The sequence below is a fragment of the Saccostrea echinata genome, unplaced genomic scaffold, assembly GCF_033153115.1.
Source record: "Saccostrea echinata isolate AGI-Se365-2 ecotype Australia unplaced genomic scaffold, CSIRO_AGI_Sech_v1 ptg000035l, whole genome shotgun sequence".
Lineage (NCBI taxonomy): Eukaryota > Metazoa > Mollusca > Bivalvia > Ostreida > Ostreidae > Saccostrea > Saccostrea echinata.
The window spans coordinates 1364869-1383635 of record NW_026889784.1 but is presented as its reverse complement, the minus strand read 5'-3'; the positions used below and the strand labels follow the sequence as shown (position 1 = coordinate 1383635).

The following is an 18767-nucleotide window of genomic DNA, read 5'->3' as shown; positions in this document are numbered from 1 at the left end:
AACGTCATGATTGATTGTTCTACGTGCAAGATTATTCTATTCATTTGAGACGTCATCTGATACTTGTAACTTAGGCCTTTACTTGGCACTCATGGGCATTGAACAATGAGAGTTTTAGCGTGCCAACGTCAGCTGTGACACGGGGCCTCTGTTTTTAACATTCGATTGACCCGCGACTTACACTTCAAAGTGTCGAGTGCTTGGTGAAGAAAAAAGGTGAAGATAACGAACAGTGATCTAAAAAAAAAAATCAGATCAGTGAAAATTCAAATCAATGATAAGGGCATAACATACGGAACCCTGGAAATTCCAGAGGTTGGATGAGGTGTCTAGGAGGAGTAAGCATACCTTGTTGACCTGTCTCATCCGCCGTAAGCCCAATGTATTCATCTGGTAGACGGAACATTCCCTAGTCAAATTCAATATATAAACAAAGGGTCTTACAATTGGTATGAAACACGTGAGCAAAAATATTTCAGATATCATGTTGCATTACTTATTGAACGACCCTCCTATTAAAAATAGATGTTCCAGTTTTTGACTTAAGGGTCCTCAATATACCCGCAGCTTATGTTCTCACATTACTGAGCATTACTTTTAACAAGCAAATCGACCTTTAAAAACTGGCCAGGAATTAAAATATAATATATACTGATTTAAAAAAAAATTAATTTCATAAATTTTAAGATATTTTTCCAATCGAGTTTTGGTAAGTAGCACAACAAATTTTGTTTTTTTCTGGCATATATCTTTAAACTCACAAAACAACCAAAAATTTGAATTTTATCCGTCAATATATTTTTTAAAATGAATTAATAAAAGTTAATAAAAATAAATATTATATCTCATTATCATGACTTATTTTCTCTAAAATACATGGGCGAACAATTAGGACTTCTGATAAAATAGGAGATGTACTACTGAATTAAATTACGAGAAATTGAATAAAAATCAAATTTATTGATGTAGAAAAATTATTTTCAAAATCCTTGGTATCAAATTTCCTTTTTCGAGTTATCTTTCCCATTATCCAGGACACAAATCTTTGGTAAGTCTCCATATACGTCATCATACTCAATTGCAAGTTACTTTATTGAGACTGAACTGGACAGATATAAATGAGCAAAACTAGCAATGAACACTATTTATCAATATTTATAAACACACAATGAGATGGGTAAGCGTGCAAAATAATAACTTATACAAAAGACTTTGTTAACGAAATTGCAATGAATTGATTAGCCTAAAAGTATAAAAAAGATAAAATGTTCCTCACAGATATGCCTGTTATTCATAGTTATGTATTATTATGCTAAAAAAAACTCAAACGTCTACCGATCTTTTATTGAGAAAATCGACACCTTTTTCGTTCGGTCACACCTTGATAGTCTCATGTGTTCATTAATTGTTTATGATCAGCTAGGATGTCGCTCTCAATTTTCTGCATACATGTACTAACCTTCATCTTTAAAGAGTTCTCTCACAGGTGGTGTCAGGCAAATTGTCAGTACACGAATTAAAACTACACAAAACCGGAAGTAAAAGTATTTTACGTCACAAGGCACGGTCTGTGGAGGACGCTTAAGTTTTTGTCAAAGGCATCAATGCCCAAGAAAATGTTTTCGTGGTAAATATTTACTCTTCTGCCATTTCTTACGTGTAAACCCACTGGAATTTTAATACAGAAAGGCAACTGATACAGACAGAAAACATTCATTCGGACCTGTACATTGATCTCATGATCTGAAGGTTCCAAAATCTGTAAGTAATACTGTTTCAACATTTCATTGATCAATTAAAAAGTTAAATATAGAATTATTGCCATTTAACAACTGGGTTAGCTCATGATCAGACAGAGTGTTGTATTACTGAAAATCGATATTGCATCACCCAAAATATTTGTTATCAATACCGAAAATATTTTTATATCATTACCGAAAACTTAATCAGCTAACTTCCGAAACAATAAATAGCAATTAGATTAAAACATGTTTTCCGTCAGCCATGTTGCTTTGTTGCTCCAATTCTCAACAAGGAAGGATGCTTTTATATAATTTAATCAACTCTAATATTCAGCAATTTTCAAAATTGCTACATGTTTACAGTCGATTTAAATATAGTTTAAAAGGTATGTCTCTTCAACATGATAACTTGTGTATCAGTTACGACTGAATTCTTACTGCCGAGACCAGAACGTTTGTGTGTGCGTGTCACGGCTCCAGTTACATAGTCACTGTATTTCTGGATGCAGTTGTGATCTTTTTCTACCTCAACGGATACTAAGAGATCAGTGACAATGAAGACTTCGTCGAAAAGAGGGTTCATATACAGAAAGGGAAGGTTTAGTGTATTCCGCGAAATACAAGTCATATTAATATACCTAGGGATAATATTAATTATTGCCCTGCATTATTTTAGCTCGTAAAACTTTTAAATTTGAACAAACATGCCTTGCGCAGATATTGTACATTGAATAGGTGACATCAGGTTATATCCTTTTTTAATCTTTTCCACTTCTTATTTTACTTCTATCAATATCACTTACATATCAGGTGCTCCTTACACAGAGGAGGACGTTCCTTAGCTGAACTGAATTACTGCTATGTACTTCGTTTTTGTTGTCTGACAAATCACCCAAGAATTTTAAATGAAACGCCCACTTTTATTTCTTTTTTTATCAAAAAAAAAAAAATGTTAAATGACTAACATTTTTCAACGTAATATTTAAGGTAGTAAAATATAATATTATACATTTGCAGTAATATAAAAAGTGCTTTATATCCATGTAGTGTTATTTTTCATAACGTTTTTTTAAACGAATAAATTACTTGTATTTACTTTAGAATAGAATCTTAGACAAAAATAAAAAATGCACATATACTGTTAGGTATTTATGCAATACACCTGTGTAACATGGAAAAACGCCAATTTGTCTGCAAATTATGTCCAAAAGACTTGTCAAATGTTATTTAGAGGTCATTTCTATAAAATGAAAACAAAACTAACTTTCAACATCGAGATTAACACCAGTCACATTTGGTAGAAAGAATGATTTACATGTTTTTCCAAAATGTAAATATCAACGGGGATGAATTACCAAGAATACACGTGATGGTTAAAGTAGTTTCATCGTAAATGCTTTATGTACCTTTCAAACTTCTCTCGTATATAAATGTTTTGATCAATGGAAATATCACACAAAGATGATTGGAAACCTGGATTTTTTTTTCTTTTTTGTATACATACAACGCAGAGGTACTGGTATTTTATACCAGCAGCAATCTTCTCCCCCTCCTATATGGTAGAATTACATGTATCAATGCGCTCTCCACACTCTGAACACGTTGATCTTTCTATAAGGTAGAGAATTTTCCTTTCGCCGACGATAAACCTCCTGTCCTTTACAAGATGGATTTCCTCGTCTTGCTCGTTTCTCCTTCAAACATAAATGAGTAATGTAGCGTATATAAATATAGATAAAGGTTTTATAAGCGCTTTTGATTATGTGGCGCAGAGAGAGAGAGAGAGAGAGAGAGGGGGGGGGCTCATACTTGTGCCACATAGCTTCATCTGCGTCGTTTTCTCCCTCTGTATCTACATCTTCTGGATCCATGGTCTCGTTTGCATCATCGTCACCAAATATTTCTCGTAATAATTTTTCCACTGTACTTTCACATTCCTACATGCATATTTTTATTGAGAATAATAGAGTTATTAACGATGAAAGAATATAATTTGAGAGATATTGAACCTTTATTTCCTTAAAAAATGACTTCATGCATACATATGAATATTTTTATTTCACACAAATTCTTTATAAGCCATAAAGTGCATGGACTGTTCCAAAAAGTATTTAATCCATTTTCCCGCTTCATATAATAATGATAGTACAGAAGCTACTTTTTTGTAGAAATTGATTTTTAAAAAAAAATCATAGATGAATTCATACACTGTAATCAATCAGATGCAGGATGATTTTTGTTTGTTTGTTTCTTTTTTTTTCTACACACAATGACTACAAAGTTATATCAGTTTACATCTTTTCAAAGGGGTTCAGGGTTGGTGGCCTTCTTTTTTTTTTTAAATGAAATTGAAACTCTGACAGAGATCCTTTTTCAGAGGGCAGACCATAAAAAAAAAATAATAAAAATAAAAAAATAAAAATTATCACCTCTGTATCTGAAGTCTCTTCCTCAGATTCCATCATGTTCCCAGAAACCTTTATAAATAAAAGTGATTGAAATTCTACACAAATTCAGGTGTCCAAGCTTATACTTTATTTCGACATCTGATTTTTGTACGTTTAAATTGTACGCTTATATATATATATATATATATATATATATATATATATATATATATATATATATATATATATATATATATATATATATATATATATATATATATATATATATATAAGTGAAATTTCCTCAAATATACCGGCTTACATTTTGCCTATTAACCCCATTGAAGAATGAAAGAAAGGCAAGAATTCATCTGAAAACATGCACCCTCACATTCATGTTATATATATAATTCTGCCCCCCCCCCCCCCCCCGGAGTTCTGCAGAATATCATACAGACTAGTTAAAATGTGTAGAACATAAAAGACAGACAGACCATTTTCTCTTTGTTTTAAATACTTCTTGCAAAACCTTTAAATAATTAGCAGGAGGATGTATTTGAATTATTGAATATATTCATTGAATAAAAAAATAATAACCGATCCTTTTGAGAGGCATGCGCATGAAAATGGAAATAATTATGTTATCTATTTTTAACAAAACTGGATTGTCAAGTGACTTGTCAACATGTCGGAATTCGAAGGGCGTGAATGTGCTCTGGATGTATTTCGTAAAAGAATTTGGATACTTTATTCTAATCGTTTTTATGTTTATTTCTACTTACCGTTTGATCCATCAAACTTGTACTGTCTCCACAGATTGTCCACTTTCGTAGTGTTCGATGTGTGTCTCTCACTGCAGTTCGATTGTAATAACGTGTAAGTTATTAGTATGTGTCAAAACATTATTTACTCAATCCTGATTTTATTTATTTTTTTTTACTAATTATTATTTTTACTCATTTCTGATTTACGATTAGTGCTACATTTTGTATTACTTGAATGAAATAGAAATCCCCATAGACAGTACAGGTTTGACATACCTATCAATGTATACACTAGGCCTTTTAGGTCAGTGTGTATCAGCCCGTGACGATGACCAAACGTCTTATATATGGAATTGAGATATTAGTAGAGAAGAGAAATAGTGCCGACACCGTATCGCATGTAATACGCATAACGCTTTATAGTCTTGCGCGATAGCTTTAAGGAAGATACAAGTATATATATTCATAAACTCTTAAACTAACATAACTGCCCTTAGTGAAGAAATATTAATACAGAAAGCGCGAAGAAATTCACTTTTATAAGGATACCCACTTTCGCCCCAGCCCGGGGTTGAACCCTCGACCTACAGTATCTGTCTCCTAGCAGTACAGGAACAACGCGTTAGACTGCACGGCTATCTAGGCAAGTCAAAAACTTGCTTTCGATGCCGATGGAATTCTCGCGGCGCTATCCTACACTACGTCATACACTACATGGTCATTGAGAATGGAAGTGATATACACTTATTATGCCCCGCCATGAATATGGCTGGGGCATATAGTGTTTGTCATGTCCGTCTTCCGTCCTTCTGTCCTTCCGTCTGTCCTTCCGTCACACTTTGCGTTTAGCTCTGTTCAAAGCTCAGTTTCAAAGAAACTATCCAAGATATTTTTATCAAACTTCATATGCTGATAGATATTGATGAGAGCTATGCAACTGCATCAACATTTTTTTTACCTTGACCTTTTCTTTGACCTTGACCTCACTTTTCTTAAATAAGTGTTTAGCTCAGTTTTTAAGATACCATTCAAGATAGTGTAATCAAACTTCATATGTTGATACATACTGATGTAAGGTATTCAACTGCATCAACAATATTTGACCTTGACCTTTCTTTTGACCTTGACCTAACTTTTTTTAAAATTAGTGTTTAGCTCAGTTTTAAAGATATCATTCAAAAAAGTGTAATCAAACTTCATATGTTGATACATACTGATGTAAGCTATTCAACTGCATCAACATTTTTTGACCTTGACCTTTCTTTTGACCTTGATCTCACTTTTCTTAAGTTAGTGTTTAGCTCAGTTTTAATGAAACAATTCAAGATATTCTTAACAAACATCATATGCTGATACATACTGAAAAGAGCTTTTCAAGTGCATCAATATTTTTTACCTTGAACTTTCCTTTGACCTTGACCTCACTTTTCTTAAATTAGTGTCAGACTTCATATGCTGATACATACTGATGAGAGCTATTCAACTGCATCAATATTTTTTACCTTGACCTTTCCTTTTCTTGACCTCACTTTTCTTAAATTAGTGTTTAGCTCAGTTTTAAAGAAACCATTCATAATATTTTTTATCAAACTTCATATGCTAATACATACTGATGTAACCTTTTCAACTGCATCAACAGTTTTTGACCTTGACCTTTCCTTCGACCTTGACCTCACTTTTCTCAATTTGTGTTAAAATGTTGCATTACTATTATACCCTCGGCGGGGTATTCATGTCCTATGGACATATTTCTAGTTTGAACATGAGTTTTAATAGAGGATCGTTACCAATACACGTTGTAATGAAATTTAATGTTTATTCATAAAGCTCATTTTACAACAACTCTTAAAGGACTTAATTGTCTCGTGTTTTTCAATTACTTGAAATTAAGAGCATATTATGTCCCTCATGATCATAGTGTATAATTATCCTGTTTTTATTGTGGAGATAACGCGGTAATTAAACACTATTGATTAAAATAAAAACCCTTCAGTTAAAAATACAAGTTAATTAGATGGCGATCACGTGACTACGTTACGTCATATGCGACAATGGCTGATCTGCTGTTTACGTTAATCTTACTAAAATGTACGCGATGCAAACTAAATTTTCTGCGTTATGAACGACCAGATCACTGATTTTATCAGTATGAAGTTGAATATTCATCCTTTTTTTGAACTGTTAGCAAGAAAAAATACGAAAAATATATGTAAACATGGTAAATTAACCTGTTAACAGTGATGATGGCGAGGGAGACGAGCGAAGACGAAGAAACTCCTTTGCACGATATATTTATATAATTTGTCATCTAAACACACGTATTAACTTATTCACAAATGTAAAATTACAGAACTTTGTTAATTTAATCTATTTAAATATCTTAAATTAAATCATAGTGTAAATACTTGAGCGACTAGAATCGTCATTGAAACAAAAGGGAGGTAATTGATAATAATATATACCTATAGTATGAAAAGGTGACAGGATCTTAATTTTCTAAATAATTATCCTTTCTGCTATAATCATATACTAGTTAATGTTATCAAAACTGACAAGCTGTGCAATAAATCAGCAAGTTTTTTCGAGATTTAAAATTTTTATTTTCTTACCAACGTCATTGCACCATGTATACCTACACTGTAGCCCGTTTATCAGCGGTATAATATTTACATGCATATATTTATAAATTCATCTTTAAATAAATGTTTATACTTAAATTGGAACAAGTTCATACTTCTATCGTTATTGAAAAGCATGTAAGGTTCTGAATTTTCCTTATTACCCTGCAATTGTCGATGATAACTTCGTTTAAAGTATTAAGTTTCTCATCTCGCTATCACTGATGGAGGACACTTTTTGATTACAATAAAATTTTTAGTAAACTTATATATATATATATATATATATATATATATATATATATATATATATATATATATATATATATATATATATATATATATATATATATATATATATATATGTGTGTGTGTGTGTGTGTGTGTGTGTGTGTGTGTGTGTGTGTGTGTGTGTGTATGTGTGTGAGGGTGTGTGTGTGTGTGTGTGTGTGAGAGGGTGGGTGTGAGGGTGTGTGTGAGGGTGTGAGGGTGGGTGTGGGTGTGTACGAGAGGTTTTCAAAAAGTCGCGGACTAATGCGATAAAATTAACATATATAGGCTGTGCTAACAAAATTTATAAGAAACATAAAACAACAAAAGTTTATGAAATATTGAGAGAGAGAGAGAGAGAGAGAGAGAGAGAGAGAGAGAGAGAGGTAATGATAACCAACCAGTTTGCAAATGTTTGGTACTCCAATCTAACCAGCTCAGTAGTTTTCAGTTGTTTTTTTTTCGTTTACAATTTCTGACAATATAATTATATATTAAACAAAATTTTTACATTTTATCTTATTCTTAGTTAATACGACAGAGTTCTTCTTTTTATTTATAAATTAGAACACTAGTACTCGATGACGACTAGACCCTGCACCATTTTTATCTTCACCAGCCTGTTGAATGCATGGAAACTGAGCAAAGGAGGTAAAGAGAGTTTTAAACTTTAATATTCTCTTTTAAGGTATGTCACTCGTCAGCTTTTTAGAAAAGTTCAGTCAGAACCCTTAGCTTCAAAACTGTTTATTACAATTCAATTTTTGTAACATATTTAAATTAAACAATGCAAATTACTCAACATTCAATGAAAAAACTGCTCAGAAATTCATAAAGAAGCAAGATTTATGAGGGACTATTTCTTGTGGTGGAAGGATATTTAGAAGAAAATTCTTCAAATCTCCACATTTGTTAAATCTAATGTCTTGGAACTATAGCCCCACATATTTTTACTTAGAGAAAATTTTCCTTTATGATATGCTAGGAATATTAAATATAGGTCTCAATTTATATTTTTAGAATAAATTTTATACATTCACTCAACAGACTTCGCCAAGAAATAAAGATATATTAAAGAAGTCAAAATAAAATTTACACCGTTTTTTGCCTGAAAATCGCAAATTTTGACCAATATCTCAAAATTTACATCACTGACCCCAACTTTTTCTTTCATAATTTTAAACAACAAGATACTTCCAACCGATCAGCACTTAAGTCATAAAAAGTTTGATACAAGAAAATATTTTATTGCCTATTTAGATATTTTATACCCCAGATATGATACTTTTTTAGTGCAAAAAGGTCACACAATAATTTATGCGCATTAATTTGCATGATTTGTTCAATGATAAATATCATTTAAACTATTTTACGTAAAATAAGATTATATTTATTGCCAATATTACATCTGATAAAATATGATAAAGATTAAAGTGATTGACCAAAGAGTTACAATTTAAGTGCAAAAAGGTCAACTTAATTATACCCTAGTTCGGTAGGATGCACACTGACCCCCCATTTTCTTTGTGATTTTGAGTCATGCTATATGAGTACTTATTTAAAATATACTTCTCAAAAAATCCTTGATATAACTAATTTCACGAGTGACATACCTTAAGCTGAAAAAACTACATCAGTTTTGTGAAGAAGGTATTTTCTTATATATTCCCATTTAAAAGTCTTATCCCGTATTGTGGCTAAACCTATAACTACACAAGTATGTAAAACAAATATTTCATATTGTAGTCACTCTCTTTCCCAGAAGGCCATGTGAAGAAAATGAACAATGATGATGATAATAAAATTATTTATTATAACTGAATGAGATCTTGTTGCGAACAGGGAGGTCTTCCGTCCGATTTTAGATGAAATGTGTTATGATTTTGATTGAGATATTCATTAAGGTTCAATGATATTCTGATGATAGAGACAACTCTAACCGGCATAAATGACTATCATTCCTTTATAAAATGTCAACAGAACTTGTCATTTATGTCATAATTTGAGGTATCTTGAAAGTAGTGTTGTCAACGAATACCCGGTTAATCGTCGATAATGTTTTTTTGTTCATAATGCTACCATTTTATTTACCGTTATTTAATGTTAGTGTAGTTTAGTAAGATCTAGCGTTTTACAAATGCGATCGATTTGTTTAACTAATTGATGGCTATGATTGCAAAGGGAATTACATGTTTTGAAGGTTTGATTTAATTATAATTACCTGTGCTAGTCCGCAGTACAAGATAAACATACCGCTACATGCATCGAAAACATCCGATTAACCGGTTACTCGATCGATAAAGTAAGCGAGTAACCGGTTACTAAAAATCCTCCGATTTGACAGCACTACTTGGTAACCGGTTACTCGGATGATTTTCTTTAGATATCAAAACATTCTTGTTCATGTTATATATAATCAGCTGCTATGTATATTGTATTTAAAGTCATTACAATCGTTCTCAGGAGCAAAATAAATGTTAACGATTTACACGATGTACAATTGTACATACATAATTAGTCCGTGAGGGAAAATGTAAGATTTAAATACAGGTGGCTTACAGGTCCAAAGGGCCGGGTGTAAAGTACTTGTCTTTTCTATATTTAATATGAACTATTTCATGATGTATTACACAAGTCACCAAGCAAATAAATTATTATTATTATTATTATTGATGTTAAACGCTAAGAAAGGATTTTATACGAGTGAGCAGAGGGATGATGAACATTAATATATTTTATTTAAAGAATGTGCTTTTCCTCTGATTTTATTCCATTTTCTTAGAACATTATTATGAACATCTTTTGTTCAATATGCATTCCAAAATATTTTACATTTGAGATATATATTAAGAAAAAGAGATTAAGCATTCTGCCCCCTAAAAATCAAAATAAATGTATCATCATCGGTTAGGTCAACATTTATCCCTAAGTAATTGTTACAAAATATTGAGAGTCAAGGAGCTAAAGATTGCAGACTTTCGACTCCTTGAAACCCTTGATTTAAAGGGTCAACCACATTTTCTTTATATAATATGAAAACAGTAATGATTTTAAACAATTCTTGTTCAACATCTGTTCAGAGATTCCTTTCCTATTCTGAGATATGTAGAAAATAAATATTTAAGTTCTACCCCTTCAAAATTTCATTGTTCCCTTTGGCGAAAATTAATTACATTCAATTTTGTTTAGAGCATCATTCTAAACATCTTTTGTTCAATAAATCTTACAATGTTCAAAATATGTTCCTTTTAGAGGTATAAACCGTCAAAGATTTAACTTTCTGACCCCCTATACCCCTCTTATTACGTAACATATGATACGGAAGTTAATTTTTTACGAGAAACAACTATTTAATATATGTTTAATTCATTTCGTAATGTCGAAAATGTAATGGTCTTAATTATCTCACTCGAAATTAGAATCGGACATATTAGGTCCCAATGCCACTTTCAGTTTAAGTTCTATTTCTTTGTCATGGTTTCTGTGCGATTTAAAACAAAAATGTTACTGAAGTTAATTGATTATCTGCAACAAGTTATGATTTCGTATGATAAAAAAGATCCATGCATTTCTATATATATGCACATGTATTGTATATCACATTGTTTCAAATAATGATACATGGTACAGAGTCCTTTAATGTGTCTACTCGCGGGAATTTAAATGCACACAGATTTCCCTGATTTTTCTCTCAAAAAGAAATATAAAGTATCAGAGATTAAGCATCCCGTCCCTTATGGCCTCTTATCACTTAACAAAATATAATTATTCTTAGTTGCAGATTGTTACGATATAAACATTTTTGTCTCTGTAACGTGTAGCAAAATATTAATAGTTAATCAGCTATTCTAAAAACATGTGACTAAATAACATTATGTTTCTTTCAAATTTATCTTTGTAACATCATATTTATTAAAAGATTGATTTCAACTCTATGATTTAGCATTCATGGTTTTGAAAATATTTAACGATACATGTATATATCTTGTTCAAGTTCTAATCAGTAAATGGTAATTCTAACCCATCGCGCTTTCGACTCAATTGAATTTTCTAAATTATGACCACACCATAAAAATACCAAGCCGGTATTATAACGTCTTAGTAAATATACGACATCAGAAGTTGGAGCAAACAATAGTAGGATTTTTAAGATTAATATAATTTTAAACAATACTAAAAATATTAAAATCATCATAAAGACACTGCTGTTAATAAGATTATAATCGTTTGAATTTAAATTTATCAGATATTGCTATTTGGTCTGTTGTTCATTTTCGTCTGTAACTTTATTTTTTTAAAAAATGGGGGTCATGAAAAACACAATTTTCAATTTTGGCTGAGAGCTTTATTCTCTTCATAACCAAGCATTCAGTTTTCCTTGAAGATGAACATTTCAATATATTACCATTTTAATCTACTTTTTCTCCAGAGTAAGGACCCGTGTCTTTTGATGTCATGAAAAACTGATAGCGAACTATATCTTTTTCCTTTGAAGATATGCAGGAGTAAAGAAAATTTTCTACAATAAAGTACATTTTCACTATATGACCATTATGAAGAACCCCTGCCCTGGATAGCATGAAAAACATAATTTTTGGTTGAGGGCTTCATACTCTTCCTTAACTGATCATTCAGTTTTCTCTTCGAGATGTATAGGAGTAGAGCAGGTCATTTAAAAAAACTATTAGGCCATTTTTAACACTTTTTGCTATGGTCCTAAGAGTCCAAATTGTATTTTGATTATGGCTCCATAATTTGTAATGTTTGAGGGGATTTATTTTGTAGCATTCAGTTATTGTATACCCAAAAAATTGAAACAGACATTTTTGTTTCGTGTCTAATTTTATTTTCTTGGTATAGATTTTAAGTCTCATCTTTATCCCTGTTTTATCTGTTTTGTCTTGTCTCTCTTATCTTTTAGACTGCGATGTCTACTTCGTCTAATTTTTAAGAAAGGGACAATGAATTCCTTTTCCTCTTTTATCAAAGGACTGGTTAATTACCTGGCCTTTAGCTATCAGGAATAGTGTAAGTAATTGGAGGCCAACTCATTTAACCCCTTTTTGTACAGCAGATGATTCTTCATGTACATCTATGAGCTGTTTTTGAATAATTTGTTCTTTAGACGTCATGCAGTGTCCCAATCATGATGACAATCGTAAATATCCTCTTTAGATGAAATAAAGGATTTTTGAATATTGTTGGAGTTTATGTAAAATGATTATTGTCACTCCATACTATGATAATGAATATTGTAATCTTTTGGTCCGTGCAGATACTGATTCATCTAATTCCGGCTGGTTTGTCTCTCAATATTTTGTCTATTAACTCCTTTTCTATACAAAGTAACATATAAGAATCTTCCTAGCTACATATGCAATGCAGTGCACCTCATTCTATTGCAGAAATTAAGATTTCCATTTTTTGGTATATGTAGTTAGATAAACAATTCTCTCTTCCGCGACTTATGGCTTTTCATGTTTTATGCAAAATTCTATACATATTTTACCAGTTTTTGTCCTAGAGCTCCCAATACCTGGTAGAATTTTATCAATTCCTACTGTTTTTCCATATTAAAATGATTTTATACCTTTGACTAGTAGCTGGTTTTACGGTCTTCTTTTCCTTCCATCCCTTTTTATTCAGGTCCTTTTCTAGGTCATCTTTTATTTGTTCCTTTGCTGTTTGCTCTATCTAGTACTTCTTTGAAGTTTTTTCTTTCTATTTCGTAGATATTCCTCTAACTTTAGCAACATTTTTCTTTCTATTATTAGCTTTTATCAGTCTGTTTTTTTTTTAAATCTTTTCCTGCTCAGGATTTTTGTGAGGTTATATACCGTCCGCAGGTCTACTCAATGACTTTTCAGCTCAGTTTCGATATCAAGCTCTTTAAAATAAAAAAAAAAAACCCTTTTTCTTGTATTTAGTATGTTTTACCTCTTTATCTCGCTCCTGATATTTAGTGTTTGAAGCTTCCTTCTTTTGCGATCTCTTCTTGTATTTTCAGGAGCCCTCTATGCTCTACAAATAAAGAGTTCTGAATTTTTATGCAGAAAGAGTAATCTGCCCTTTGATCTAGAATAAAATAAATTGAAATGTACAGCTATTACTTCATTCGTGATCAAATCAAGCATTCATAACATTTAATAGGCTAAGATGAATAGATGGAACACTTCATAGATCATTTGCAGGTATTTTGCCCACATATTGATGCAAAAGTGATTTAGGGATCGGGCTAAGATAGGCTGAGCCTGCTGCCCAATCCTATTCACTTTTAGATCAGTGAATAAAATATTGTTTAAATTAAAAGTAATATCTATTTATCAACATTTCATTATCTTTAAACATATGCATTACTTTAAAAAATTCAGTAATGACCATTACTTTTCAATTACATTCAATTTCATTTTGTCTTTTAATTCCTCTTTATTATTGAATCTGAAACAAATGATAGTCACTGAGAGGTTATTTTTTATAATGTTAAAGTCTTCAGATTAAAATCTCATATCTTACCTTTTTTGAAAAAAAATGTTTATTAGATGGTGATTGATAGACATACTTAATAATTGTTCTTGACAAGACAGCTATAAAATCAATTGAAGATAGCCAGAAAAAAAATTAAAAGAAATCATTGGGTTTCAAAGAAAGCCACAAAACAAATGAAATTAATATATGTATAGGTAAATATGAACTATATTTTTCAACTTTTTTTTCCTTTTCACAAATTTCATTCTGGGAAATGGACTTGGTAAGCATGATACAAGATCAGTATGATCTACTTGAAGACACAAAGGAAAAATAAGGCTAAATATAAACACTGATATATTGTCCATCATTCATTTTTGGTAGCTTAGGTGTCACCTCAAAATTCAAACCCTATATCTATGTACTGGTTATTTTCACCTTTGGTTGTTTGAAATTTATAGTTTCATTGATTATGCCTGCTCAGCTAATTACAAGTGCTAATTAATTCATTAAATTATTAATACATATTTGTTTTACATTTATAGCATTATCAGTTAATAAAAAATGATCACTTTATATAAGACGTATAATATGAAATTTTATCATTTATTTAACAAAAAAAAAAAAAAAAAAAAAAAAAAAAAAAAAAAAAAAAAAAAAAAACAGAGGAACTAACATCAGAGACTGAACAATTTGAAAACTACAACATTGAAAGTGTTTTGATCCACTTTATTTGTCAACTGCTGATTGGTAAACTACATGAATATGATAATGGATGAAATATATGGAGATAACGAACAATATTCAAGCTCAAAAGTCCATTAAACAATACAAATTTCGGAGCAGAGCAAACACGGACCTCTAAAACATCAGAGGTGGGATCAGGTGCCATGGAAGAGTGAGCATCCCCTGCCGACCGGTCAAACCCGCTGTTTGCTCCTTGTCATAATCGGGTAATAACTGAAAAATCCGTCTACAATTCAATGTGAAAATAATGGCCTAACAATTAGTATGAAAATCGTCAGTCAGCATTTGACTTCATGATAAATTGTATTTACTGACAAGGTCATTGTATCGACCGTAGAACTTACGAAATGACAATTTTAAACGAGACAGCTGATATTCTTGTTTCATCAACTTTTTTTCAATAACTTCCCTCGTATTAGAAATGTTTAAAATCCAAATACCACTCAGACTTATAGACCTGAGGGAAAGTATATTAACCGAGCACAAAGTGTGAGAAAGTTAATTTATAGATAAAATTGAGTGGTCATAAAATTTGTTTTTTATTATAAAATGTGATGTGTTATGTAATTCATTACTTTAACATAGTAATTGTACTTTAATTTATTACTTTTGTGAATGAGAGTAATGGTAATGGGAATTGTAATGATAAAAATTCCAAGGTAATTGTAATTTAATATATTACATTTCAAAGTAATTGACTCTATTTCTTCAAACGATTCAATATCTAGTTTATGTTATTATGTATGAATACACAGCCATTGACAAAACATTACGAGGTATAATTGATACTTTTTGAACTTAGTAATTGTCAATGAATGAAAATGATAATATGCCTTTATATTTCTGAAAGGATTAAAAATGTTACCATCTCATTTCAATTCCTATTTTGTAGTATGAATTTTAGAGTAAATGGAAGTCCGAACGATGTTATATCTTTTTAGTATGACACATTAGAAAGTATCAATACAAATCTCATTCAGTAAATCAATTCAGATGTGATCTCTCAGTTGATTTGACACTCAAGAGCATGCTCTACTATGTACAATTTCTTAAACGAGGTAAATTATTGACAAACAAGTTGATGAAACAAGAATATCAGCAGTCTCGTTTAAAGTCATCATTTCGTAAATTCTATGATCGATACAATGACCTTGTCAGCATATACAATTTATCATTGAGTCAAATGCTGACTGACGTTTTACATAATAATTCTTAGGTATTATTTACACACTGAATTGTCGACGGATTTTTCCATTATTTCTCGATCATGACAAGGAGTACACAGCGGGCGTGACCGGTCGGCAGGGGATGCTCACTCCTCAATGGCACCTGATCCCACCTCTGATGTTTTGGAGGTCCGTGCTTGCTCTGCTCCTATTTTGTATTGCTTAATGGACTTCTGAGCTTGAATACTGTTCGTTATCTCAGTATATTTCATGTGAAGAGATATCACTTTATACAGAGTAATATAAAGTATGTCAGAATAATTGATTGACTTTAATTGTATGTTGTTTTACGTCCCCGTTCGAGAATTTTTCACTCATATAGAGACGTCATCAGATACCGGTGAAAAGCTTCAAATTTAGACCTTTACTCGGCGCTTAGGGCCATTGACCAGTGTCGTGAATCGGGGCCTCGGTTTTTAAGGTCTCATCCGAAGGACACGCAAGTTTCACTTCAAAGTGCCGAGCGCTTGGCGAAGGAACAGTTGCTACCTATTTTTATCGACTTAGGTCAGTCCCGGCCGTGATTCGAACACAAGACCTTCCGATCACGGAGCGAGCGCTTTACCGACTGAGCTACCGTAACATGTCAGATGATAACTATCGTAAATCAATGTTTCAAAGTTATCTCTTCAGTGAATAAAAGTTTTCAAAATGATAATTATAGCAGATCAAACAGTCAAAGTTATCACTATTAATATTAAATCAAAGTGTCAAAGATTCTATTGTGCCAAGGTTATCAATATAGTTAACTATAGTTTACCATCGTATTATTTGTCAGGGGGTTCCATTAGACTTTAAATCCTTCCCCAAATGTATTAGTTTTCGAGATTATAATTAATATAAAACAATTTTGTTTATTCGTCCCATTTTCAACTCGATGAACTTTTTACAGCAGTGGAAACTCTTACGTGTTCATCCTCAAGTTCTATCCAAATTGGTTCAACCACCACAACCTTTCAATTTGGAGATGGCAAGACACCCTATAATACGTAAGTCTTTTCAAATATTTTTTTTTCTTTTGCTTGCTTAAATACTTTTTGAGTTTTAGATAAATGGTTTCATCAGTGAAAGCACATTCATCAATCTGGTTAGAAACGTTTCAAAACACTGCTAGTATAGACATTTGTATGTTTTTATCTACATTGAAAGTAAGGATTACGAGCTATATAGTTTTATTATACTAAGGATCAAAATAATACAATATTTACTATATATTATATAGTATAAGCTTAGTTATCTTTCAGTGCCAGTAAATATTAGTATTAGTTGATTTTCATTTAATATACTTAACATATATATGATTCTCAAAAATAAATCTAATTTCTGATCAAAATGCTCATATGCATTTCTTCTTTTCCTGTGTTCGGTTCTGTTGGTTGCACTCGCCTACCTAAAGGGGTCTATTTTAGAGAAGTTGTCCCTTCTTATGACTATTTTATAAAGGAATAAAGTCATTAATCAGAGGGGCAATGAACCTCAAGTAATAAAGATGGGTGAAGAACTAATTTTTCAACAGACTGCTGTCATGTACATGGACTTTCACAGCAGCTGATCCATCTGCAAGCCTTGTCATTGGACAACGATTAAAATGTGGGAATGGCGACGAACTATCATTATGGGACGGTACTTTTGATAAACATACATATTTTTCGTCTTTATAAAAGATATTGATTTGTTAAATTGAAGCAATTATGATTGAAGGTATTAAATTGTCTGATCCAAAGATTTTCACAAATTAATTTCATCATTTTCAATTTTAAAAATACTACCAAGGAGGTGGTGGACCTACAACAATTTCTTGCTGTGATGACTGCACAAAAACTACAAAAGTAACAGGACCTACAGCAACGATCGGCTTCACCTCAGACGGGACTCGAAATCCCAATGACATAGGATTCTATCTTGACATATTTGCTGGGAAAGATGAATGTAAGTAATAAAATGGTCAAACAGCATGTTATCAGGTAATTCCGTCCTGTCTAAAGTAATTATGTTCTTTCGAAAATCCATTGATAGTTTTCTGGAAAAAAAATCATACCAAACTATTCAACTAAATAGGATGACAAAACTTCAAACAAGGTGAGGTTTCGTAGGAAAGTTTAAAACATTTATACTAATCAAAACTCCTAACCCGCCAAGTAAATGAAAGCTACATGTTGCAGTGTAATCTTGCATTATGCTATGTTATATGTAGAAACAGTTATCATCTAAAGATTGGTTAAAACAATTTACATGTAATTTTCATTTTATTATCATGATTTATATAATTTTTAAATTCTTTAACTAATTTTGATTGAAACAATGGTGAAATTAATGGAAGAACCTTATTCCACCAGTGACTACAAATAATTTTTCTAGAGCTGTAAATCCAGATTTCTCATATGCGAAATCATTACGATCTTGAAGAGCAGTGGTTACTTGTGGTCTTGACTCTTGAGGATTCAAGGCAGCATCACTTCCGGTCACTTGAAACTTTCGGTAACACACATTGACACCTGACTGGTGATTATGCAATTGTCTAGCAACTAGAAATTTTTATGTGTGTGAA

General features: G+C 31.6%; 1 long non-coding RNA gene across 1 annotated transcript; it reads left to right on the top strand.

Moving 5' to 3' along the window:
- Positions 1-1693: 1693 nt before the first annotated feature.
- On the top strand, positions 1694-17984 carry LOC133199740 (uncharacterized). The gene is made up of 4 exons (XR_009722830.1): positions 1694-1761; positions 8349-8432; positions 17112-17208; positions 17736-17984. It is a non-coding gene; the product is annotated as an uncharacterized LOC133199740 (long non-coding RNA).
- Positions 17985-18767: the final 783 nt, after the last annotated feature.